Here is a 24494-nt window from a genome sequence, read left to right as displayed (position 1 = left end):
TTAAAACGCTCCAGAAATTACTCTGGCCCTTCAGTCTTCTTAGGTTTTAGGTCTAAGATAGCAGAAATATTTATGGGCTTTTGAAATGTGCTATTCAACGCATTCAGGATCTGTGTCCGCCTATCGTCGTCTAACGCATGGGCTTGCTGAAGTGCGGCGTGGCTAGCATAATTCAAGTGATTGGTATCTTCCTAATCGGCAACTGTCTCCGAGTCTCACCAGGGGGCACTCTAGCTATTTCCTCTGGTTCTTCCAAGACTTCGACGTCCCTCCCTGTCACTAGAGGGAGTTCTTTCTCTTCAAAATCATCTGTTGCAGCTCCCTTTGTTCTGAAATTTGCGGTTTCCCCTTGGTTTGGAGGGATTTAGGTGGTATGCTTAATTGTTTCTGGTTAGGATCAAGCCCTTCTCTCGCTGTCCGAGATCTGGTCCTAGAGCTAACTGGGCTTGCGGAACAGAGCTCCTCTTTCTCTACTGATCGTGAAGATGGTAAATCAGGACCCACACTATCAACGAAAAAGGGCTGGAGTTACTGGCATGCTTGGAATCTGGGGAGCAGAAACTGGATATAAATTATTATACTCTGGTGGTTCTGGAATTAGTGCAGACAATGCTACAGGTGCAGTCAAAACTTTTACTGACATTTTTAAATTATTGAATTAATCATTTTCTGTCAATTCAAGGCCAGCCATTGAACTACGTAGCTCATCTTTTGTTTGACCCGTGCCTTTCCTGTCTCTACTTGCGCGTTTTTGTTTTTTTTTCTTGGCAAAACGATTGAAAAGGTTCTAACAGTGTTCTTTTAAAACTTAAAAATGTTTGAAAATTCAAATTGAATTACTGCAACTTGCAAGCTTAGCTCTGATCTCAACTCAGAACTAAATTTACGATTTGCTTAACACACACTTGTATAACATTTACAACTTAATTAATTCTTTATCTTAACAATTTTTCTTTTAACAAGTTTTTCTTACATTCACAAAAATGTTGGCAAAGTCAACTATCATCTCCAGATTTACACTTTTAAAAATGGTGTCAGTGATCTTCTTTAAGTTTCTATTAATTCACAAATAAAATGAGATAAACATTATTTCAAGTAAGTAAAACTTAAGATTCTGGCAATTTCAATCAATTGCTTTTGAAAATAATAACTTTTATCAAAGAGGTGGAGAAACCCACTGGTTTCCTTTAATTAATTCAAAACGTAACTTTGCTCGAGTTCACTGACTCAAAGGAAAGGTATCCAATTACACTACAGGCTGCTGCTGTTATCTCAAGGCCTGAGTGAGAAGCACTGTCTGTCGTCTTTAACTTTGGCTGCTGCTGTTAACCCTTTGAGAGACTTCTGCTTCAACCAATATGCAGCATTCAGCTGTATGGATGTTCTTGTCTTGAAATTTATCCAAGCAATTCCCCACAATCTCAACTAGTCCTCAGAACTGCGTTTTTCGCCACTACAGTCCAAGGGTACAATTTTTTGTTTAGCTTAATCAACAATCGATTTAAAACACTCACACATGGAATTGAATCATCTTCAGATTTAAAAACACTTATACTGGACTGAACCTTCACTACTGAAGGCCCATCAGCCATAAAAACACTTATACTGGACTGAACCTTCACTACTGAAGTCCCATCAGCCATAAAAACACTTATACTTGGAATTGAATCATCATTTTAGATGTCCCATCAACCCAAAACCTAACCCAAGCCGAATCATCAATATGAAATCCCATCAATTAAATTTTTAATCCCCAGACTGACCTTTGATTTCGTCGAGACGATCTTTCTGTACCAACCGCGAGTGACCAGACTAATCAGATGATAAGAAGAGGGGAAAAATCAATGCGCGTTGGAAAGAGCACCCTACCCAAGGTCAACACCCCCACCCTATCCCCATAACCCAGTAACCCCACCCAACACTAAGGGCAATTTTGGACACTAAGGGCAATTTATCATGGCCAATCCACCTAACCTGCACATCTTTGGACTATGGGAGGAAACCGGAGCACCCGGAGGAAACCCACGCACACTCGGGGAATATGTGCAGACTCTGCACAGACAGTGACCCAAGCCGGAATCGAACCTGGGACCCTGGAGCTGTGAAGCAATTGTGCTATACACAATGCTACCGTGCTCCCCACCAGTTGAGTGTGAAACCCACGTGTTGCCAGTGAATGGAGGCTGAACTTGGTATAAAATGAAGCAGAAAAAGTACACAAGGGCAAAAGCATGGTTCCTTCCTGAGAATAGCTCCGCCCTGATGCTGCATTGGGAATGCACTGCTCCTCAATTTGGGATGCTTCCATCTCACCATTAACGGTCCTAGATTTCAGAATGCTTCCTTTCTGATTGCTTCTTCCCAAGGATAGCACCCCTGGTTTTGAGATGCTTCTTTGACGGTGATAGTATTGCTCGGTTCAACTTGATTCCTCCTCGTTAGCAGAGGCTCTACAGAGAAAAGAAAGTTCAGCAGACAGTTAGAAACACAGGAAATTCTGCATGGTTTGCCTGCCCTCTAGCTTTGAATTCAGTGGGTGGGTGGGTGGGGGGGGGTTCAGTGGAACCCCCTTGGGCAATTTGAAACTGGGCCATCCACCACATCCCCCCCCGCATCCCGATCCCCACCATCCCATGGAATTGGGTGTAACAGCTTTGCCTTACTTTACAAACATACAAAAGCATAGAATAATGATCAGTTGTCAATTCGTACCTCCGAGATGTCCCATCTCCTCCAGATACTGCTTGCAGAGGCATTCCCTCCTTCAAACATCAATAAGAAACATTGTTAGTGAAATCTTTGAACATCTTCATGTCCCTGAGAAATTCAATGACCAGAAAGGCTGGGGTTCACAAAGTACATCCTTCCCATCAGAAGTTTCCAATGGATGTAAGAGGGAGTGGGTGAGGAAGGGAGCTTGTGGGAGTGACCCAGGAATACTGAGCCCAATCCAAAATCCCAATTCCAATCTCCACCCACCATTGTTTCCCAGGTAAGTAACACCTTGATTTCAAAATTGTCTAAAAATTGTTAACATTTCAATAGAAATATTTCCAAAAAGAAATTACTTATTTTAAAATCCCTCCATGCCCTTCCCAATCTCGGTAATGTCCAGCATTAGTGACGATGGCCGGAATTCTCCGGTCCTTGGGATTGATGTTTCCCACCGGTGGAATTCTTTCTGCCTCTTAGCCTCGCTTTCTTCCTTTAACACTCTTCTTAAAACCTGCCTCATGGAACAAATATCTGGTCCTGTAACCTAATATCCCGTTTTGTGCCATATCTTGTTCCGTTGCGTTTTATCCTAAGTCTTTGATGGTTTGGAGGCATCACTGGCAAGGCCAGCATTTGATGCCCTACGTTAATTCCCCTTGAAAGACCATTTCAGGGGACAGTTAAGAGTTAAGCTCTGCACTGTGTGTCCGGAGTCACAAGTAGGCCAGACCAGGGAAGGACGGCAGATTTCATTCCCTAGAGGCATTAGTGAATCAGGTGGGTTTTAATGATAACCAACGATAGTTTCAGGGTCACCATCACTGAGACTAATTTACGTTCTCAGGCTTTTAAAAATTATTAATAATAATAATAATAATAATAATAATCTTTATTGTCACAAGTAGGCTCACATTAACACTACAATGAAGTTACTGTAAAAAGCCCCTAGTCGCCACATTCTGGTGCCTGTTCGGGTACACAGAGGGAGAATTCAGATTGTCCAATTCACCTAACGACACGTCTTTCGGGATTTGTGGGAGGAAACCGGAGCACCCGGAGGAAACCCATGCAGACACAGGGAGAACGTGCAGACTCCACACAGTGACCCAAGCCAGGAATTGAACCTGGGACCATGGTGCTGTGAAGTAACGGTGCTAACCACTGTGCTACCGTTAATTAATTAGATTTAATTTGCAGCACACACGGGCCAGGCAACAATCATAAACATAAGAACAGAAGAACTAGGAGCAGGAGTAAGCCATCTGACCCCTCGAGCCTGCTCCGCCATTCAATGAGATCATGGCTGATCTTTCGTGGACTCAGCTCCACTTTCCGGCCCGAACACCATAATCCTTAATCTCTTCATTGTTCAAAAAACTATCTATCTTTATCTTAAAGATATTTAATGAAGGAGCCTCAACTGCTTCACTGGGCAAGGAATTCCATTGATTCACAATCCTTTGGGTGAAGAAGTTCCTCCTAAACTCAGTCATAAATCTACTTCCCCTTATTTTGAGGATACGCCCCCTAGTTCTGCTTTCACCCGCCAGTGGAAACAACCTGCCCGCATCTGTCCTATCTATTCCCTTTCTAATTTTATGTGTCAAACAAGAAAGAATCTAATGTTATGGGCGAGGCTTTTCAGAACCCCAAAATGTATCATGGAGTTCAACCAACCTCCCCCTTTAATGGATTTATTGCTTTTACGAGCACACGGCTTTTTCCCTAGGTGTGGGATTACAATTATGGACACGTGGGTTTTTAAACACAAAACAATGTTTATTCCATGAACTCAACTTAACATCTTAAATAAACATTGGATCTCTTAACACCCCTTACTTCAAAGATAACTGAAAATATTGCAACAGTAAATAATTCCTTAAAATGTTCCTTCAAACTTCCAAGAGACTTTACACCTTTAAACAGTATCACATAAGGTTAAAGGACATATATATTTTCTGTAGAATGGCAGAGATATATTAGCTTGGGTAACTTCAGCTCCAGCACCTTGCTTTCTTCATGCAGCTCTCTGGAAACCCACAGACATACCCACGCTGCTTTCTCAAACTGGCTTTCTCTCTTCAAGCAACTCACAGCAAATCAGAACTTCTCAAGCTGCTGTCTCAAACTGGCTTTCTCCTTTTAATCAGCTCACAGCAAAACAGCCAGGCACTTTTAAACTGCAAACCCAAACTGCAAAATGGCTGAACTGAGCTGAGCTCCACCCACTCTATGACATCACAACTTTCTTAAAGGTACATTGCTTAAACATCCAGTTCTTAAAGGCACTCTCACATGACACTAACCGTCGTCCTTTGACATTCAATAACATTACCATCGCTGAATACCCCATTATCAACATCCTAGGATTTACCATTGACCATAAACTGAACTGGACTAGCAATATAAATACTGTGGCTGCAAGAGCGGGTCAAAGGCTGGGAGCCCTGCAGCAAGTAACCCCAAAGCTTATCCACCATCTACAAAGCCCAAAGCAGGAGTTTGACGGAAAACTCCCCACTTCCTGCAGAAGTGCACCTCTATCAACATTCCAGAAGCTCGACACCATCCAGGACAAGGCAGCCGGCTTGATTGGTACCACCTCCACCCCCGATACGCAGTGAGAGCAATGTGTACCATGCACTGTAGGAACTCCCTAAAGCTCCTTCGACAGCACCTTCCAAATGAGCGATTGCGACCATCCAGACGGACAAGTGCGGACCCATGGGAATGCCACCACTTATAGATTCCCACACCAAGTCACTCACCATCCTGATGTAGAAATATATCGCTGCTCCTTCACTATTGCTGGGTCAAAATCCTGGAATTCCCTCCCTAATAGCACTGTGAGTGTATCTATCCCACATGGACTGCAGTGGTTCAAGAAGGTGGCTCATCACCACCTTCCCAAGGGAACTTAGGGATGGCCTAACCAGCTGTGCTAATACTGTGATAGAATAGTTTTTGAAAACTCACCAGCTGCTCTGGTGGGATTTGAACCCCTGCCCTGAGATAATTTGCCTGTGCTTCTGAATAACTTGTCCAAGAACATGGCCACTGCCAAACTGACACCAACTTTCCTTTGACACATCTTGTGATGTTTCACCAGGTTAAAAGGCGCTACTGTGGCCATCTAAAATGGCCGCCCGCAAAGATCGATGGGAAATTTGGCCAAGCCTGAACACAGACAGGCTGCAGCCTACAAATATACAAAGCTGCAACTCAGACTTATGCAGAAACTAACACAGGAGAAAGGCCATTAAAAGGTCTTCCCGGGATGATGGGCTCCAGGCTGGAACTGATAATAAGTTGCAGACTCAGCGGCACCTGCTTTCCTTATTTGGGAAGACCTACGTGCCTCGGACACCAACGGACATGGCCGACCGGGACCCGCCCCACCATCAAGGTGTCCGCCCGAATTGGTCAGGATCGATCAGGGTGATTGAGACTCTATCGATCCATTGGACCTTCACCTGGGACCACCCAAAAAGCTAGTAGGATAAAAGGGACTGCATAGCCCAGCACTCGCTCTCACAACTGCAGCTTCGACAGCCAACAACAACGGTGAATTCATCACCAGCCAAGAAGAGGACCATCCATGGAGGGACCAGAGCCAAGGACACAGATGACCAGCTACAAGAATTCCAGCAATGCCAGACTACCAGATAAGGCCATATCTGCTCTATACTTGCCAGTCACTGCAAGTTAAGTTAAGGTCGTTTTAAGTATATTGATTTCTAGTCCAATGAACATCAACGTGTGATTAAGTAAAGAACCTTGGGCAGGGTTCTCCGTACCCCGACGCCAAATCGTGTCCGGTGCTGGGATGGAGAATCCTTTTCCCCACATGGAATCGGGAACGGCGCCGGTTCCCCGATTCTCCGGGCCCCCGAAATGTGGCATACTCGGGGAGTACGCAACGCCGCGTATCCCCTACTTGTGGCCATTGCTGGAGGCCCGCCCGGCTATTCTCCGCCCCCAGCCGGCCAAAGTCCCGAAAGTGTGGACCACTCATGGTCCCACCATCCGTGATACCCGCGTGGCAGCTGCGGACTCAGTCCGCGGCCGCCATGGTCGGCGGCGGACCAATCGGAGGGCAGGGGGGCCTTATACGGACCCGGGCAATTTGTGGGCGGGCGGTGCGGATCGGGGGCACTACGTTTAGGGTCCAGCTCCGTGGTCCGAGTCCGCCATGGGGCACAGAACGGTCGCTGGAGACCATCGCCGTGCGCATACGCAGCCTCTGACCCAGATGTGCGGGGGCCCATATCTGCAGCAAAAGTTGCTAGTTTTACGATGGTTCACTGATAGCCCCCTGCAGGGCTCTGTTGTAAAACTCCACACTTTTTATGACGGCGTCAGCACTTAATCTCCAGAACGGAGAATCCAGCCCCTCGTGTATGTAAATAAACAATTATTGTACTAAATAACTTGTGTGATCATTTGTCCACCGTATACGGGTTAAAACACACTGGTTTAGATAAAGAAAGGACAACATTACTGTGGTATTATAGGTATTACGGTACCTGACAGGCTAAAGCACCATTGGTGGAAACTGTTTGCTTTCTATTGGTAGAATGTATGATAGCTCCGCCCTGCTAGGCGGGGTATAAGAACCCCTGCTGCCCCAGCAGCCTTCATTCTGTACCTGAGCTGCTGGGGGAAACATCTAGCTTATTAAAGCCTTCAGTTGGACTACAACCTCGCTTTAGTGGTCATTGATGGTGCATCAACTACATAAATAGAAGTTCTCAATGTTGTTAATTCTGACCATCTATACAGATGGGGCTGAAATTTCTGGCCCTTACCACTAGCGGGAACATCCAGCCCCGTCGAGGGTGACCACACGCGGTGGGCTCCCTGGCCGCGCGGCTGGCGAACAGCAGAAAACGGCGTAGACATCGGCAGGACCGGAAAATCCCGCCACCGGCCAACGTCGAGCCATCTCTGCCGCCGGAAAACATGCTGCGGGAGTGGAGGAATATTTATCAGCGCTTCCATTTATCAGCTTTTTTCCCAAGGTCCCATTCTTTCTCCTCATTTCCTGACGATAGATAATAGTACTTTTATTGGAAATATTCACCTCTCATTCATTTCAGATTGCATCATTAGGGGTTTCTCGCACTATATTTTTAAGCTCATTTAGTGAGACACATGTGCTGGAGCAACAGAAAGAAAAATCAATAGGAAATGGCTCTGAAAACTTATCCAAATAAGTATAGATCAAATTGTAGTGTGCAAGATTATGAGGGGCATGGATAGTGTGGACAGGGAGCAGCTGTTCCCTCCATTTATTTTTAATATTTCCAATTAAGCGACAATTTAGCATGGCCAATCGGCGCAGAAGACAAACAAGACGGTTCGCCAGCGGTCAGGTCCGGATCCTTCTGACCCCCTGACCCTGACTGACCCAGTGCCCCTGGCTACTGACTCGGGTGCAGCCGTTATGCCTCATCATCACCCAGCAACACCTGCAACCCGGTGACATAGCGGCATTGGATGACATTTCTGCGCAGGTCCCTGTAGGTGGCGGTAGTGAGGTACACGACCTCGAACCAGAGGGTGCTCTGTCCCAGCCACAAATTCTGGAGAGAAGCATTGAGGGAGTCAGCCTGGAGGAGCCTCCAGAGACAGAGGTCTCCCCGGTGTGTGACCCTCTCCCCCCGCAAATGGCGTCACTCCAGGTTCATTCCCATAGATGTCACGCCCAGTCCCCGAAAGAAAAGAGGCGGGGGATACTGAGGAAATCCCAGCAGCTGCCACTGCCCGCCAAGCAGGAAACTTCCGGGTCGGATAGGACCCGAGGGGGCCTGTTCCACCCAGTACAATTTAGCACCCTTGACTTAACATAGAACATAGAAAATACAGCACAGAACAGGCCCTTCGGCCCACGATGTTGTGCCGAACCTTTGTCCTAGATTAATCATAGATTATCATTGAATTTACAGTGCAGAAGGAGGCCACTCGGCCCTTTGAGTCTGCACCGGCTCTTGGAAAGAGCACCCTACCCAAACTCAACAACTTGTTCAATTTCTCAGGGGAGGGGGTCAGCGGTAACTGCCTCCTTCTTGGGTTCTAAGCGGATTATGGTTTGGAAGACTCTCTGTCCCAACCCACGTCTTCGGGCGCCTCTCCCACTAACCCGGAGATGTTTCCGGAGGTGTTTACGGGCCTTCCGCTGACCAGGCGACGGGGGCGGAGCAGGGATCTGCACCACCGCCTCCCGCTGGCCCGGGACCCTAGGAGGAGCCTGATGAGATCCCGCCTGTTGACGATCCCGGTGGCGGGATCAAGGCAGGCCCTGGGTTGGTTGGTGGGCCCGTGTCGCCCGCCACACTCACTGTGGAGGAGGACTCGGGCCCGGAGGGCGACTGTCCGAAGGCTGACAGCCACCCAATGTCGGGAGTGCAGGGTGCACGAGACGCTCTGTAGCGGGGTGAGGGTCTCCTCGTGCCTGACACTGTGTCGCTCCTCACCCCCTCTGGGGGACTCCCAGAATCTGGCACATCATAATTGAAGGTTCTTTTGTTTTTCTGCCTCTGTAGATAGTTCAGGCCGTGCCCTATCGGGCCCCCCTCCACCAACAACCCTGACTCCCTCCCTCCCCACCACTCTCCTTTCCCCTCTCTCACCCCCCCCCCCTTCCTTTTCCTTCTGTTGGTACAGAGGCGAGGGAATCTGGTCTCTCCAGCGCAAAGTTTAGTGCTTGTACCGTTTGTTTTATGTAGAAACGTGTTGTGAACTGTTTTAATAATCAGAGTATCCTACCCCCCCCACTCCTCATACGTTGTGTAGCCATGTAAAATGGCTAACTCCCGATTAGAATGGCCAAACCCCGATTTAAACTGGCGAACGGAAGAGGCTGATGGGAAAATCAGCCAACAGGACTCAAACAGACAGCTGCAGGTAAAACAGTGTATTCGCCTCTGGGGTAGCCAGACCGAATCGATACCTGCAGCCATTAACACAACAACACCCCAGCCGTCTGCATATTAATCAGCCATCCCCGGGAACAATCGATACAAAATAGACACACAAAGCCAACCCAGAACTTTCAGCGCCAGCAGGAGCTGACACAAAGAGAGGTAAACGACCACCCCTCAATCAAGGAATCGCTCCAGTATTGGAGAATATCGAACCAAGTGATTGGGACCAAGTCCAATCACTTGGAACCAGGTACAAGGTCCGCCCCGAGAGGGGGGAAGCCCCCGGGGACTATAAGAATAGGGGCCAAGTTCAAATCGACCCTTCTTCTCCTCCCGGCTGCACCCTTCTTCTCCTCTCCGCACACTTCAAGACCCTTCTGCAGAGAACGTAAGTTTTACTCCAACGATCGCTACAAGATGGCACTCCTGACTATCGACCTGTACCAGCTTTTGAATACCGCAGGCTCAGAACCCAGTCAAAAGGCCATTCGTTTCCCTGACCTGGTGGGCCATTTCCAAAGTTAAGTATTGGCCTGTTAGTTGTAGGAAGTAGCTTAGAAGTAGAATTAATGACTTCCGGGTGCGGCTATGCAGAGCTAGGTCGCATATTCGGTAGCTCCCGCTTGGAACGGACTTTTGGGCTCTTTTGCAGGGCCCCCACGACATTTGTTTGACATTTCCCGGTGTGGGAAGACGACTGCAACATTCCCCTGACAGTATCCCCCAGGAATGTTATGTCTTTTGGCTACCAGACCCGGCAGAAAGAGTAAAAGATTTGGCTGCAACAGGATAAACAGGGCCTCTTCCAGCATGCATGCGGGGGAAGGGCAAGCTTAAAGCTGCAAACTGACCTGAGGGCCTGTATCAAAGGCGAATTCTAGCAGCAGGGGGAACAACTGTGAAAAGATCTCACCAAGGCCACTGAAGAAGCGGGGACGAGGCTTCCGGTGGCGGCCATGGAGGAGTAGGTCGCGCATTCGGCAGCTCCCGTCTGGAACGGACTCTTAGACCTTTTTCAGGAGTTTCCACAGACATTTTGGGGCAGATTGGTGAAGCGAACACTGCCAAAAGGATTCCCTCTCGAGACTTCCGGTTGCGGCTATGCGGAGCTAAGTCGCACATTCGGCGGCTCCCGCAAAAACGGACTTTTGGGCGCTTTTCAGGGCACCCAAGGGCACTTTTTCAATGTTTCCCGGTGTGGGAAGGAGTTAATAATTGCTCCCCGTCAGTATATGGCTTTAACTAGGAGCGGGGTGACAAAAAAGGTGGTGGTGGACCAGAAGAAGGGAGGTAAGAAGGACAAAATGGCGGCGGGCGGAGACCAGGCAGCGTGGAGGCAGTGGGCGGAGGAGCAACAGGAGGGTATCCAGCGCTGCCTCAGAGAGATTAAAACAGACCTGCTAGAGCCGATGAAGGCTTCTATTGATAAGCTGCTGGAGACACAGACGGCCCACGGGGTGGCGATCCGAGAGGCTCAACAAAAGATCTCTGACAATGATGACGAGATCTTAGTCCTGGCGGTAAAGGTGGAGGCGCACGAGGCGCTCCACAAGAAATGGCAGGAGCGGTTCGAGGAGATGGAGAATCGGTTGAGGCGGAAGAATCTGCGGATTCTGGGCCTCCTAGAGGGGCTGGAGGGGTCTATGTGGTCACCATGTTGAACTCGCTGATGGGAGCGGGGTCCTTCCAGGGGCTCCTGGAACTGGAAGGGACCCATAGAGTGTTGGCGAGGAGGCCCAAGGCTATCGAGCCTCCGCGGGCGGTGCTGGTGTGGTTCCATCGGTTCGTCGATCGGGAGTGTGCGCTCAGGTGGGCCAAGAAGGAGAGGAGCAGCAGGTGGGAGAACGTGGAGTTCGGATCTATCAGGACTGGAGTGCGGAGGTGGCGAAGAGGAGGGCCGGGTACAATCGAGCGAAGGCGGTGCTACACAGGAAGGGGGTGAATTTTGGCATGTTGCAGCCGGCGCGACTGTGGGTTACCTACAAGGACCGGCACCATTATTTTGAGTCTCCGGAGGAGGCGTGGGCCTTTGTTCAGGCCGAGAAGCTGGACACAGGCTGAGGGTCAGGATGGGCGATTGGGGACTGCGGTGGATATGTTATGCCTATTTTTGGTTCGGGGGGGGGGCCTTTACATTGTTTTGGGTTTCTTTTTCTCTGTGTTTTTCTCTTTCGGGTTGGGGAGGGTGGATGGGGCGGGTTGGGCACTGTTTTGGTTGGTGGCGGGGCCTGGTAGGTGGAGAGCGCGGGAGTTTTCCTGCGTCGAAGACTGGGGGGGGGCGGGACCGGGGCGGGGAAGCGAGGATGGTTTCCCGCGCTTAGAACGGAGGGGGAGAGCCTGTGAATGGGGAGCGGCAGAGGAGGGTGTGCCACACAATGGGAGGAGTCGAAGGAGAGGCGGGAGTGGCCGGGGTCAGCAGGAGCCAGCTGACTTGCGGAAGTGCAATGGGGGGAGTAAACCAGCTAGGATGGGTCCTAGCCGGGGGTGGGGGGTGGAGAATCGAGTTGCTGCTGCTAAGATCAAGGAGGAGCTGGAGCGAGTGGGGTGGGTCGAGACGGGGGTATGCCGCTGTGGGGAACGGGCCGGGTGTGGGGTGCGGGCGCGTGGCTGGCCGAGGAGGGGTCATGGCTAGTCGGCGGGGGAGGGGGGCGGGTAGCCCCCTGATCCGGCTGATAACCTGGAATGTAAGGGGACTGAATGGGCCGGTTAAGCGGGCCCGCGTGTTCGCACACCTGAAGGGGCTGAAGGCGGATGTGGTTATGCTCCAGGAGACACACCTGAAGGTGGCAGACCAGGTAAGACTGAGGAAAGGGTGGGTAGGTCAGGTGTTTCATTTGGGGCTAGATGCCAAAAATCGAGGGGTGGCGATCTTGGTGGGAAAGAAGGTGTTATTCGAGGCGTCGAGCATTGTGGCAGATAATGGCGGTAGGTACATAATGGTAAGTGGTAAGTTGCAGGGAGAGAGGGTGGTACTGGTCAATGTGTATGCTCCGAACTGGGACGATGCGGGTTTTATGCGGCGTATGTTGGGTCGGATCCCAGACTTGGAAGTGGGGGGCCTGATAATGGGGGGAGACTTTAACACGGTGCTGGATTCTGCACTGGATCGCTCCAGGTCTAGGACGGCTAGGAAGCCGGCGGCGGCTAGAGTGTTGAGGGGATTTATGGACCAAATGGGAGGGGTGGACCCTTGGAGATTTGCAAGGCCGGGGGCTAGGGAATTTTCATTCTCCTCACATGTCCATAAGGCTTATTCTCCAATCAACTTTTTCATTTTGAGTAGGGCGCTGATAGCGAGAGTAGAGGATACCGAGTATTCGGCAATAGCCATTTCGGACCACGCCCCGCATTGGGTGGACTTGGAGATGGGGGAGGAGAGGGACCAGCGCCCGCTGTGGCGCTTGGCGGTTGGGCTGTTGGCGGACGAGGAGGTGAGCGAGCGGGTCCGAGGAAGTATAGAGAGGTACTTGGAGACCAACGACAACGGGGAGGTCCGAGTGGGGATGGTATGGGAGGCACTGAAGGCGGTGGTGAGGGGAGAGCTGATCTCCATCAGGGCCCACAAGGAGCGGAGGGAGCGAGGAGAGAGGGAGAGGCTGGTGGGGGAGATGGTGAGGGTAGACAGGAGGTATGCGGAAGAACCGGAGGAAGGATTGTTGAGGAAGAGGCGCAGCCTCCAGGCCGAATTTGACCTGGTGGTCGGAGGTGCAGTGGAGGAAGGCCCAGGGGGTGGTCTCAGAGTATGGGGAAAAGGCAAGCCGGAATCTGGCGCATCAGCTTCGGAAGCGGGACGCAGCTAGGGAGATCGGGGGAGTTAAGGACAGGGGAGGGAGCGTGGTGCGGAGTGGGGTTGGCATCAACGGGGTCTTCAGGGACTTCTACGAGGAATTGTACCGATCCAAGCCCCCACGGGAGGAGGGAGGGATGGGCCATTTCCTGGACCAATTGAGTTTTCCAAAGGTGGAAGAGGGACTGGTGGTGGGATTGGAGGCCCCGATTGGGCTGGAGGAGCTGATCAAAGGGATAGGAAGCATGCAGGCGGGGAAGGCACCGGGGCCGGATGGTTTCCCGGTCGAGTTCTATAAAAAATATATGGGCCTGTTGGGCCCGCTGTTCGTTAGGACCTTCAATGAGGCAAGGGAGGGGGGGGGGGGGGGTTTACCCCCGACGACGTCCCGGGCACTGATCTCCTTGATCCTGAAGCAGGACAAGGATCCCCTGCAATGTGGGTCTTACAGACCGATTTCCTTGCTAAATGTAGATGCCAAGGTGCTGGCGAAGGTCTTAGCCACGAGGATTGAGGATTGTGTGCTGCAGGTCATCCATGAAGACCAGACGGGGTTTGTGAAGGCGGACAGTTGAACGCGAATGTGCGGAGGCTTTTGAACGTTATCATGATGCCGGCTGTCATGATATTCAAACACACACATCATGATAGACACACCAACAGACAAATCAGAACACACAACACCACAACCAATGACAGAAAGATATAAAAGCACAGACACGACCCCCGGTGGTCAGTATTAGCTGCAGAGGAGGACCAGGACACATCTGCTACCAAACACACTCAGGGAGACAGCACGTGCAGAGTATCCAGAACGAACTGTATTATAAGAGTTAAAATAAAATAGAGTTGTACCACATACAACTGTGTTGGCTCATCTGTGCACCAGAGCACCCAACACCACATGGTACAGGAGTGGATCGATACCTGCCGGCATACCTCAGTGTACACAGACAACCAGCAGTGCCCAGGCAAAATGATAGAGCTCCCGGTTCCGCAGCCGCTCCAGTGCTACGGCGATCTCCGCGAAAACTGGCGGCGATTCCGGCAATGGTTCGAATTGTTCCTGGTGGCAGCTGAACTCCAAGACCTGGATGATAGCGAAAAAATTGAATTTCTCCTCACCATCGCCGGTGCAAGGGCAAGAGAAATATTCACAAGGTTCAGGTTCTTCAGGAGGCAGCAAAGGTACGATTACCAGGCAGTCCTGGACAAATTCTCCAAGTACTGTGAAGAAAACGCAATCCAATCGGCAAGTAAAGGTAAGAAAAGCTGCAGTACTCACCTCGTGGCTGGGATCCCGGAGCCCGAATTCCCAGAGGCCGAAATCCCGGGCCTGAGAGAGGGCTGGGTCGAGGTCGGCGGCCATCTTGCTAAAGGTATCACGCTAGCACAGTTGCGCGAGCAGTGCGCAGAACCGGAAGTTTCGTTTGCGCATGCGCGAGATGCTGCGCGTGCGCAGTCCAGAAAACGGCCATCGGTAAAGGAACAGCGATTTGAGCATGCGCAGTCGCTTCCTACGTGCTACATACCGAGCGTCAGGATGTTAGAGGCCCCAGACTGCACCAATTTAAAGGGGAAACGTCCCAAATCCAATTTAAAAGGGAAACGTCCCAAATCAAAAAAACAAAAATCTGTTAAAGCTGTAAAACAACCTTCCCTCACCTGGAATGACAGCACAGTGCCGCAAATTGACCCAGGAGATGAATTTGACCTCCGAAGAACCCTCCAACAAGCAGTTACCTACGCACAAGCCGATGATTCCGACCCCGAATACTTCGACGACGATCTTTACAGTGTTTCCGGACCCCGCGAGCCCAATGATAGCTCCGTGGTCCTATACGACTATGACTCGGACGAACCTTTCGTGTTGCACATTGGCGGCCCCCACATTGAATCCGACGCAGATGCGGATTCATTTTTCGGATTTGAGGATCTTCAATCCAGCAGATATGACGTTCCAACTTATCAGTACCGGATGATGCTGCAGCCTGACATTAACAGACAGGGAGCGGTGCAAGCACACGGAGAGCGCCCTGCTGCCACACAGAGCGTGGTCCACGTCCCGCTCAACGTTCCCGACTCTATGAAAGAAGACATGCAAGACTCCAGAGCGCAGTCCTCGCATGAACCAGAAGTGACTCCAGTGTCACAAGCCTCCACAGCAAGCTCGTGGACAGACTCCACAATTGCAGAAATGCAAGACTCCAGAGCGCAGTCCTTGCACGGACAAGAAGTGACTCCAGTGTCACAAGCCTCCAGAGAGAGCTCGTGGACAGCCTCCACGATAGAAGCAACGCAAGACTCCAGAGCGCAGTCCTTGCACGAACAAGAAGTGACTCCAGTGTCACAAGCCTCCACAGAGAGCTCGTGGACAGCCTCCACGATAGAAGCAACGCAAGACTCCAATGTGCAGTCCTTGCAGGAACAAGACCATGAGGGTCTAGCAACCTCTCCTGACCAACCAGCGGCAGATGATGCAAGTCTGCCATGCTCACGTGAACAGCAAGAAGGCTATAACAGCCTACCATGCTCCACTACACAGCAGCATGACCATGAAGGTCTCTCATGCTACAATGAAGGGCACAGCGCTGATGACTGTTCAAGCCCAACTGAAGACAAGCCAAAAGAATCGCCTCGTCCAAGCCCGAAGAAAAAAGGTTTATGCGCTGACCTTCAGGATCATTATAGCCGAACAGAGATTAATAATGCTGCATGGCCACAGAAGGATGCTGAGGATTTGCTAAAGAAATTCATTGAATGTTTAACTTGCAAGGAGCAGACTGAGAATTGCCAGTGTTTTAGTACGGATCGAAAAAATGGACAAGACATTGATCCTCAGGTAATGGAAATAACACAACCTGAATCATATCTACAGCAGGGACAAATGTCTCCCTTCAACACAACGCCGCAAAATCCCAACTTCGGAGACCAGCAGTTAGTCAGTAATGACTCTTCAAACCTTGAGGGGAACATTAATTGCATTGAACCTATACACACTCCACTGATTATTGAGCAGAACATTGGAGCAAGAATCCTGAGGACACCGACATCGAGTAGCCAGATAATGAATTTAAAACCCACAGCAGTTTCAAGTGAACCAAGTGTGCTTTCCACTAATGGTGAAGATGCAGATAAGGTCGACCCGATTATCCATTGTACCACACTAACCCCAGTGATTAAGCAGTTATGTATGGGGAGTATAATGTGGGCAATTGAGAACAGTAAAAGAGAGACTGTGACCATGCCAGTCCCAGCAAAATCAGACCCAGAGACCATGAAGGCATGTACATTAGACAAAGATACATATGAGGTACCTGAGAAGAAAAGTGAAACGGAATGTTCTTTGGAAAATAGTACAATGTCGATAGAAACATTGGATCCTATATTCGAGACCATACATATGGGAGAATTTGGGGGTAATAAACAAGGTTCTGCAATGTCTGGGGGAAGATTTAAAATCCCAAAGAAGAAAAGCCCAAATGAAGGACAACGGCAAGACAATGACAGTCCACCGACATGGTGTGCACCACCAGATGAAAACTCTGACAATTTACCCAACCCTAGTGAACAGCAAGCTGCTAATGAGGATCTATCCACGGGATGTGAGACGAGTGACGACAGCATCCCACTTCCCATGCAAAAGGTGCAAGGTGACAGACCTCGCCTAGTGCGTACCGAGGCACTCGACGATCATGGTGGGACCACTGACGACTGCGGTGGCGGCGCACCGCTTCCACCCTCGATGGCTCGAGCCTCTCCACTGGTTGGTGCATTCCTGCATGTTCCGACTCCAGAAGTGCAGCTTCAGGGAATCTCGGCTGCCTCCAGTGAACCTGTTGGGACTCCGGACGGGGGGCATCGACGGGAGGCAGACCGGACTCCAGATGGGGAGCAGCCAAGCGCCGACTCTGATTTGCGCACGCCAGACCTTGCTCCGGACGGGCGGTGTCGCGGCCTCGGTGATGGCACGCTCAGGGTGACGGCGGATGCCACGGCGACAGGGAATGGATCGCGTGGCAGTCCCACTGGGTCGGCAGTGGCAACCAGCACCGGCGGTCCAAGATGGACACACCAATTCGCGCCATCGCCAGACGCTGATGCGAGCAACAATTCTCTCTCCAAGGCGACATGCTTCGACGTTTCTCTGCGGAGTCGCCCTTCCGGCACAGCAGGTGGCCGGAACCAGCGTGCACGGTCTTGGCCAACTTCCACATCTGGCACAGTCATCGCCTTGCATGATATTAGTGATGGTGCTACTTCGATGGCAACGACCCATCGGCTACAAGATGCCGTCCACCACAAACATAAAAAGAAAAAAGACTCCACCTTGTTCCTGGCATGCAGGGCGGATGGATTGGTGCGTAGGCGCAATCAGCGAGCTTTGCGCCGCCTTCCACGCTCGCAACTGAACCGTACGCACACGCCGGATCCTCCACTGGTTCCCAAGGATGACTTCGTGGAGATGCCACGGATCATGCCCCTTCCATCGCCACCAGAACCAAACCACAGCCAAGGCACCACTAACAAAGATGTTGAATGTTATATTTGCACGAATGAAAAAACCAAGCACTGCACGAAGTACAACAAATGGTAAAGTAGAGACTTCGGCAACAGCATCACCTCCAACAGTCCAAGGTGAACCAGTGTGACCCCAAATCTCCACAGCTGAACCGGCTTGAGGACCAGCCCATTCTTGAGGCGGTCACCCATTAGACTGGACTTATAACGCTGTTCATAGGTTCAAAAAGTCAAACACTTCTGTATTATAACCTGTTGTTGTTTATTGTTCCAGATATCGTCTGACCGGACCAATGTTCAAGTTTTTTTTTTTTCTCTCGCATCCAAGTTTTGTTATGGTACAACCTTGTTAGTGTGACGCACCCGACATCGCCCCATGTAAATAGTTACGTCATATACACACGCTGTACACAACACACACACACACTCTTAGATGCACTCCCGACACAATTATATTTCTAACCACGTAGGCACTTGTCTTTGTAAAAAGGGGGGATGCCATGATATTCAAACACACACATCATGATAGACACACCAACAGACAAATCAGAACACACAACACCACAACCAATGACAGAAAGATATAAAAGCACAGACACGACCCCCGGTGGTCAGTATTAGCTGCAGAGGAGGACCAGGACACATCTGCTACCAAACACACTCAGGGAGACAGCACGTGCAGAGTATCCAGAACGAACTGTATTATAAGAGTTAAAATAAAATAGAGTTGTACCACATACAACTGTGTTGGCTCATCTGTGCACCAGAGCACCCAACACCACACCGGCGAGGGAGGGGGAGGCGGAGATAGTGGTGGCGATGGACGCTGAGAAAGCCTTCGATAGGGTAGAGTGGGGGTACCTGTGGGAGGTGCTGAAGAGGTTCGGGTTTGGGGAGGGGTTTGTCAGGTGGGTTAGGCTGTTGTATGAGGTCCCGATGGCGAGTGTGGCCACAAATAGGAGGAGGTCTGAATACTTTTGGTTGCACCGAGGGACGAGACAGGGGTGTCCCCTGTCCCCCCTGCTCTTCGCACTGGCGATTGAACCCCTGGCTATGGCACTGAGAGAGTCGAGGAACTGGAGGGGGTTGGTGCGGGGTGGGGAGGAGCATAGGGTGTCGCTTTATGCGGACGACCTGCTGCTGTATGTGGCGGACCCGGTGGGAGGAATGCCAGAGGTAATGAGGATCCTGAGGGAATTCGGGGACTTTTGGGGTACAAGCTCAATATGGGGAAGAGCGAGCTGTTCGTAGTTCAGCTAGGGGATTAGGAGAGGGGGATTGGCGAGCTCCCACTAAAAAGGGCGGAGAGGAGCTTCAGATATCTGGGGGTCCAGGTGGCCAGGAGCTGGGGGGCCCTGCATAGGCTTAACTTTACAAGGCTGGTAGAGCAAATGGAGGAGGAGTTCAAGAGGTGGGACGCGTTGCCGCTGTCCCTGGCGGGTAGTGTGCAGTCAATCAAAATGACGGTGCTCCCAAGGTTTTTGTTCCTGTTCCAGTGCCTCCCTGTGTTTATCCCGAAGGCTTTTTTCAGGCGGGTTAACAGGAGTATAATGGGGTTTGTGTGGGCGCGAGGGACTCCGAGGGTGAGAAGGGTGTTCCTGGAGCGGAGTAGAGATAGGGGGGGCTGGCGCTGCCCAACCTCTGTGGGTACTACTGGGCCGCCAATGCGACAATGGTGCGCAAGTGGGTGATGGAGGGGGAGGGGGCTGCATGGAAGAGGCTGGAGACGGCGTCCTGTGTGGGTACGAGCCTGGGGGCGCTGGCAACGGCGCCGCTGCCGCTCCCTCCAAGGAGGCATACCACGAGCCCAGTGGTGGTGGTGGCCCTCAAACTCTGGGGGCAGTGGAGGCGGCATAGGGTGGAAGTTAGGGCCTCGGCGTGGACCCCATTACGGGGGAACCACCGGTTCGTCCCAGGAAGAACAAGTGGAGGGTTTTCGGGGTGGCACAGGGCAGGGATACGAAAGTTGGGGGACCTGTTGTGGACGGGAAGTTCGTGAGCTTGGGTGAGCTGGAGGAGAAGTACGGGCTCCACCCGGGGAACACCTTCAGGTACTTACAGGTAAGGGCGTTTGCCAAACGGCAGGTGGTGGAATTCCCACGGCTACTGCCACACACAGTACAGGACAGGGTGCTCTCGGGGGGGGGGGGGGGGGGGGGGTGGGGAAGATCTTGGAAACTTACCAGGTGATGCAGGAGGAGGCCTCGGTGGTGGAGTTGAAAGGTAAGTGGGAGGAGGAGTTGGGAGAGGAGATCGAAGAGGGGACGTGGGCAGATGCACTAGGGAGGGTGAACTCTTCCTCTTCATGCGTGAGGCTCAGCCTCATACAGTTTAAGGTGCTGCACAGGGCACACATGACCGGATGAGCAGGTTCTTTGGGGGTGAGGACAGGTGTGTTAGGTGCTCAGGGAGCCCAGCAAATCACACCCATATGTTCTGGGCATGCCCGGCGCTGGAGGAATTTTGGAAGGGCGTAGCGAGGACGGTGTCCAGGGTGGTAGGATCCAGGGTCAAACCGGGCTGGGGGCTCGCAATATTTGGGGTAGCAGAGGAGCCGGGAGTGCAGGAGGCGAAAGAGGCCAGAATTCTGGCCTTTGCGTCCCTGGTAGCCCGGCGAAGGATTCTCCTTCAGTGGAAAGATACGAGGCCCCCAAGCGTGGAATCCTGGATCAGCGATATGGCAGGGTTCATTCAATTAGAGAGGGTGAAATTCGCGTTGAGAGGGTCGGTACAAGGGTTCTTTAGGCGGTGGCAACCGTTCTTAGACTTTCTGGCAGAACGATAGACATTGGTCAATGGCAGCAGCAGCTCGGGGTGGGGGTGGGGGGGTTACTTTATTTTTGTTTATGTTATTTACACTGGAGGGTCTGAGGGGGTGTATACACCTGTTGTGTTAAGTCGGGGTGTTAAGGTTAATTTATTATTTATGTACAGGGGGGGAGGGGTTTGGGGGGTTGCTTTTTTAGATTGTGTTTTGTACTTAACCCTGTTGGGTTCTTTTTTCTTTCTCATTTTGTTATTGATATTTTATGAAAACCTTTAATAAAAATTATTTTTTAAAAAAGTAGAATTAATGTATAAGTATTGATTACTGTGTATAATAAATGTGCGTTGATTTAACTCTTACTAAGCGGTGTGTTGGATTATTGATCATTACTCGGACTTGAACCACGTGGCGGTATCAGAAAGATACCTGGCGACTCAAGAGCAAAGGTGACAGAATTAGAGCAAATAAACTAAGGCTAAAACGAGCACCAGTTGGTACAGAGGGGAGGGTACCTTGTTTCTCCAACGCAAAATTTGTGTTTGTACGATTTGGCCTTGTACAATTGTGATGGTTGCTGTTTTAATAAAAAGATATGGGTGGGAGTGCCAGGGAGGGAGGGAGGGAGGGAGGGTGGGAGTGCCAGGGAGGGAGGGAGGGAGGGAGGGTGGGAGTGCCAGGGAGGGAGGGAGGGTGGGAGTGTCAGGGAGGGAGGGTGGGAGTGCCAGGGAGGGAGGGAGGGTGGGAGTGCCAGGGAGGGAGGGAGGGTGGGAGTGTCAGGGAGGGAGGGTGGGAGTGCCAGGGAGGGAGGGAGGGTGGGAGTGCCAGGGAGGGAGGGAGGGTGGGAGTGCCAGGGAGGGAGGGAGGGTGGGAGTGCCAGGGAGGGAGGGAGGGTGGGAGTGCCAGGGAGGGAGGGAGGGTGGGAGTGCCAGGGAGGGAGGGAGGGTGAGAGTAAAAAAAAATATATATCTATATATGGCCAATCCACTTACCCTGCATCATCTTTGGGCTGTGGGGGTGAGACCCAGGCAGACACGGGGAGAATGTGCAAAGTACACATGGACAGTGACCCGAGGTCGGGATCGAACACAGGTCCTCGGCGCCGTGAAGCAGCAGTGCTAACCACTGTGCCACCGTGCCGCCCTCCTGTGCCCCTTAGTTGAAGGGTCAGTCACGAGTGGACACAAGTTCAAGGTGAGGGACAGGAGGTTCAGGGGGGATGTGAGAAAATAAATTTTACCCAGAGGGTGGTGACGGTCTGGAATGCGCTGCCTGGGCGGGTGGGTAGAGGCGGGTCTGGAATGCGCTGCCTGGGCGGGTGGGTAGAGGCGGGTCTGGAATGCGCTGCCTGGGCGGGTGGGTAGAGGCGGGTCTGGAATGCGCTGCCTGGGCGGGTGGGAGAGGCGGGTCTGGAATGCGCTGCCTGGGAGGGTGGGTAGAGGCGGGTCTGGAATGCGCTGCCTGGGAGGGTGGGAGAGGCGGGTCTGGAATGCGCTGCCTGGGAGGGTGGGTAGAGGCGGGTCTGGAATGCGCTGCCTGGGAGGGTGGGTAGAGGCGGGTCTGGAATGCGCTGCCTGGGAGGGTGGGTAGAGGCGGGTCTGGAATGCGCTGCCTGGGAGGGTGGGGAGAGGCGGGTCTGGAACGCGCTGCCTGGGCGGGTGGGTAGAGGCGGGTCTGGAACGCGCTGCCTGGGAGGGTGGGAGAGGCGGGTCTGGAACGCGCTGCCTGGGCGGGTGGGTAGAGGCGGGTCTGGAATGCGCTGCCTGGGCGGGTGGGTAGAGGCGGGTTGCCTCACATCCTTTATAAAGTACCATAGCCGTGAATGTTAAGACGTGCCAAGTGCTGGCAAATGGGATTCGCTCGGTAGGCCAAGTGTTTTTCACGTGTTGGTGCAGACTCGATGGGCCGAACAGCCTCTTCCGCACTGTGTGATTCTGTGACTGATCTCTCTGGTCGAGTGTTGGGATGGATGGTGGGCAGGCCGGTAACTTCTGACTATCAACCTGATCAGTTGATGATGCTCTGCCACATCTGAGTTGAGTTGGTTTTTATGGGAGAGAGTGTGAATGTCATTTATAATGTAGTGCGGGCAATATCCTATTGGAACAGCTACTGTGGGCACATTTTATATGGGGTCATAGACCATAGAATTTACAGTGCAGAAGGAGATCATTCGGCTCATTGAGTCTACACCAGCCCTTGAAAGAGCACCCTATCCCCGTAACCTAGATACCCCACCTAGCCTTTTGGACACACCAAGGCGCAATTTATCATGGCCAATCCACCTAAACTGCACATCTTTGGACTGTGGGAGGAAACCGGAGCACCCGGAGGAAACCCACGCGCACACGGGGAGAACGTGCAGACTCCGCACAGACACCCGAGGCCGGAATTGAACCCGGGACCCTCGTGCTGTGAGGCGGCAGTGCTAACCACCGTGCTGCCATGTGAAGTACGGGGTTGTAACCAGAGTGGAAGGGTAACGGTTAATGTTACATTGCAGCTTCCCGAATGGAACTGCGGGATGACACTCTACAATGAACAGGGTTGCACAGGGAGCCAGAATCAGAGGAGCTCAGATATCTCAGAGGGCTGTGGGAGTGGACGAGAATACAGAGATAGGGCGGGTCAAGACCATGGAGGGACTTGACAAGAAGGACGAGAATTTTAAAATTGAGATGTCGCTTGACTGGGAGTCAGTCTGCGTCAGTGAGCAAAGAGGTGGTGGGTGAACAGCGCTCGGTGTGTCAGGATACAGGGAGCAGGCTTTGGGGTGATCCCAGGTCTTTTTATCCCAATACTTACCTCAGGTGGCTGAGATTGCGCAGGACCTTCCTGATTTCCATTTGCGGATTGTGTTCCCCCCGGTCGTTCTTTCCTCGGTTTTCTGTCTGTTGGTGCGACACAAAATAAGTTGTAACAATTTACAAATGAGGCGAACATTCTGACAGTGATTTGTTCAGATGTCGGCGGATAGATTTTTCTGTTCCTGCTGAATCGCTCGGGGGAACCAGGTATTTTGGACAGGTTGGAGCATGTGTGCTTCGAATGGCACCCCCCCCCCCCCCCCCACCCCCCCCACCACCCACCCACCCCCCCCCCTCCACCGAATTTTCCTTCTGTCAAAAGTTCATTGAGCTGAAAAGGTCATCCAGCAGCCAACCGAGAGGCTGCCGCACAGTCAAAGTCACGGGCCCACCCCGAGAGCTGCTGGACCGATCAGCTGGCTGGCAGCTCAGCAGCCCCACAGCAGTGCCACTACTGGCAGCGGCTCACCAGCCAACCCCGGCTGGCACCCACTTCCCCGTTGTTGGCAACACGATAGGGTGGCAGGAAAAACGGGGTAGGGTGGGAGGAAGATTGGGGTAGGGTGGCAGGAAGACTGGGGTGGGGTGGCAGGAAGACTGGGGTAGGGGGGCAGGAAGACTGGGGTGGGGTGGCAGGAAGATTGGGGTAGGGTGGCAGGAAGACTGGGGTAGGGGGGCAGGAAGACTGGGGTATGGGGGCAGGAAGACTGGGGTAGGGGGGCAGGAAGACTGGGGTAGGGGGGCAGGAAGACTGGGGTGGGGGGGCAGGAAGACTGGGGTAGGGGGGGCAGGAAGACTGGGGGATCTGCCCCCCACCCCCACCATTTTGCCAGCTCTCCCATCTCTCATCCCGTCCCCAGAGCGCCCAGGAAATTCAGCCCATTAATTGAGTTTTTCTCTCTCCTCAGAAGCTGCCCGACATGCTCGGTACGTCCAGCGCTTGCCGTTGTCATTTCAGGTTCAACAGCCCGACA

The 24494-nt window shown here is 51.9% G+C and overlaps 1 long non-coding RNA gene across 1 annotated transcript; it reads right to left on the bottom strand.

The window, feature by feature from the left end:
* Nucleotides 1–1981: 1981 nt before the first annotated feature.
* On the bottom strand, nt 1982–23622 carry LOC140389412 (uncharacterized). Its single transcript, XR_011934388.1, has 3 exons — nt 23519–23622; nt 2713–2762; nt 1982–2450 (listed from the first exon to the last, which is right to left on the bottom strand). It is a non-coding gene; the product is annotated as an uncharacterized lncRNA (long non-coding RNA).
* Nucleotides 23623–24494: the final 872 nt, after the last annotated feature.

The sequence above is a fragment of the Scyliorhinus torazame genome, chromosome 14 (genome assembly GCF_047496885.1).
Source record: "Scyliorhinus torazame isolate Kashiwa2021f chromosome 14, sScyTor2.1, whole genome shotgun sequence".
Lineage (NCBI taxonomy): Eukaryota > Metazoa > Chordata > Chondrichthyes > Carcharhiniformes > Scyliorhinidae > Scyliorhinus > Scyliorhinus torazame.
Note: the sequence above shows the minus strand (reverse complement) of the source record. Positions and strands in the feature narration are given on the sequence as shown.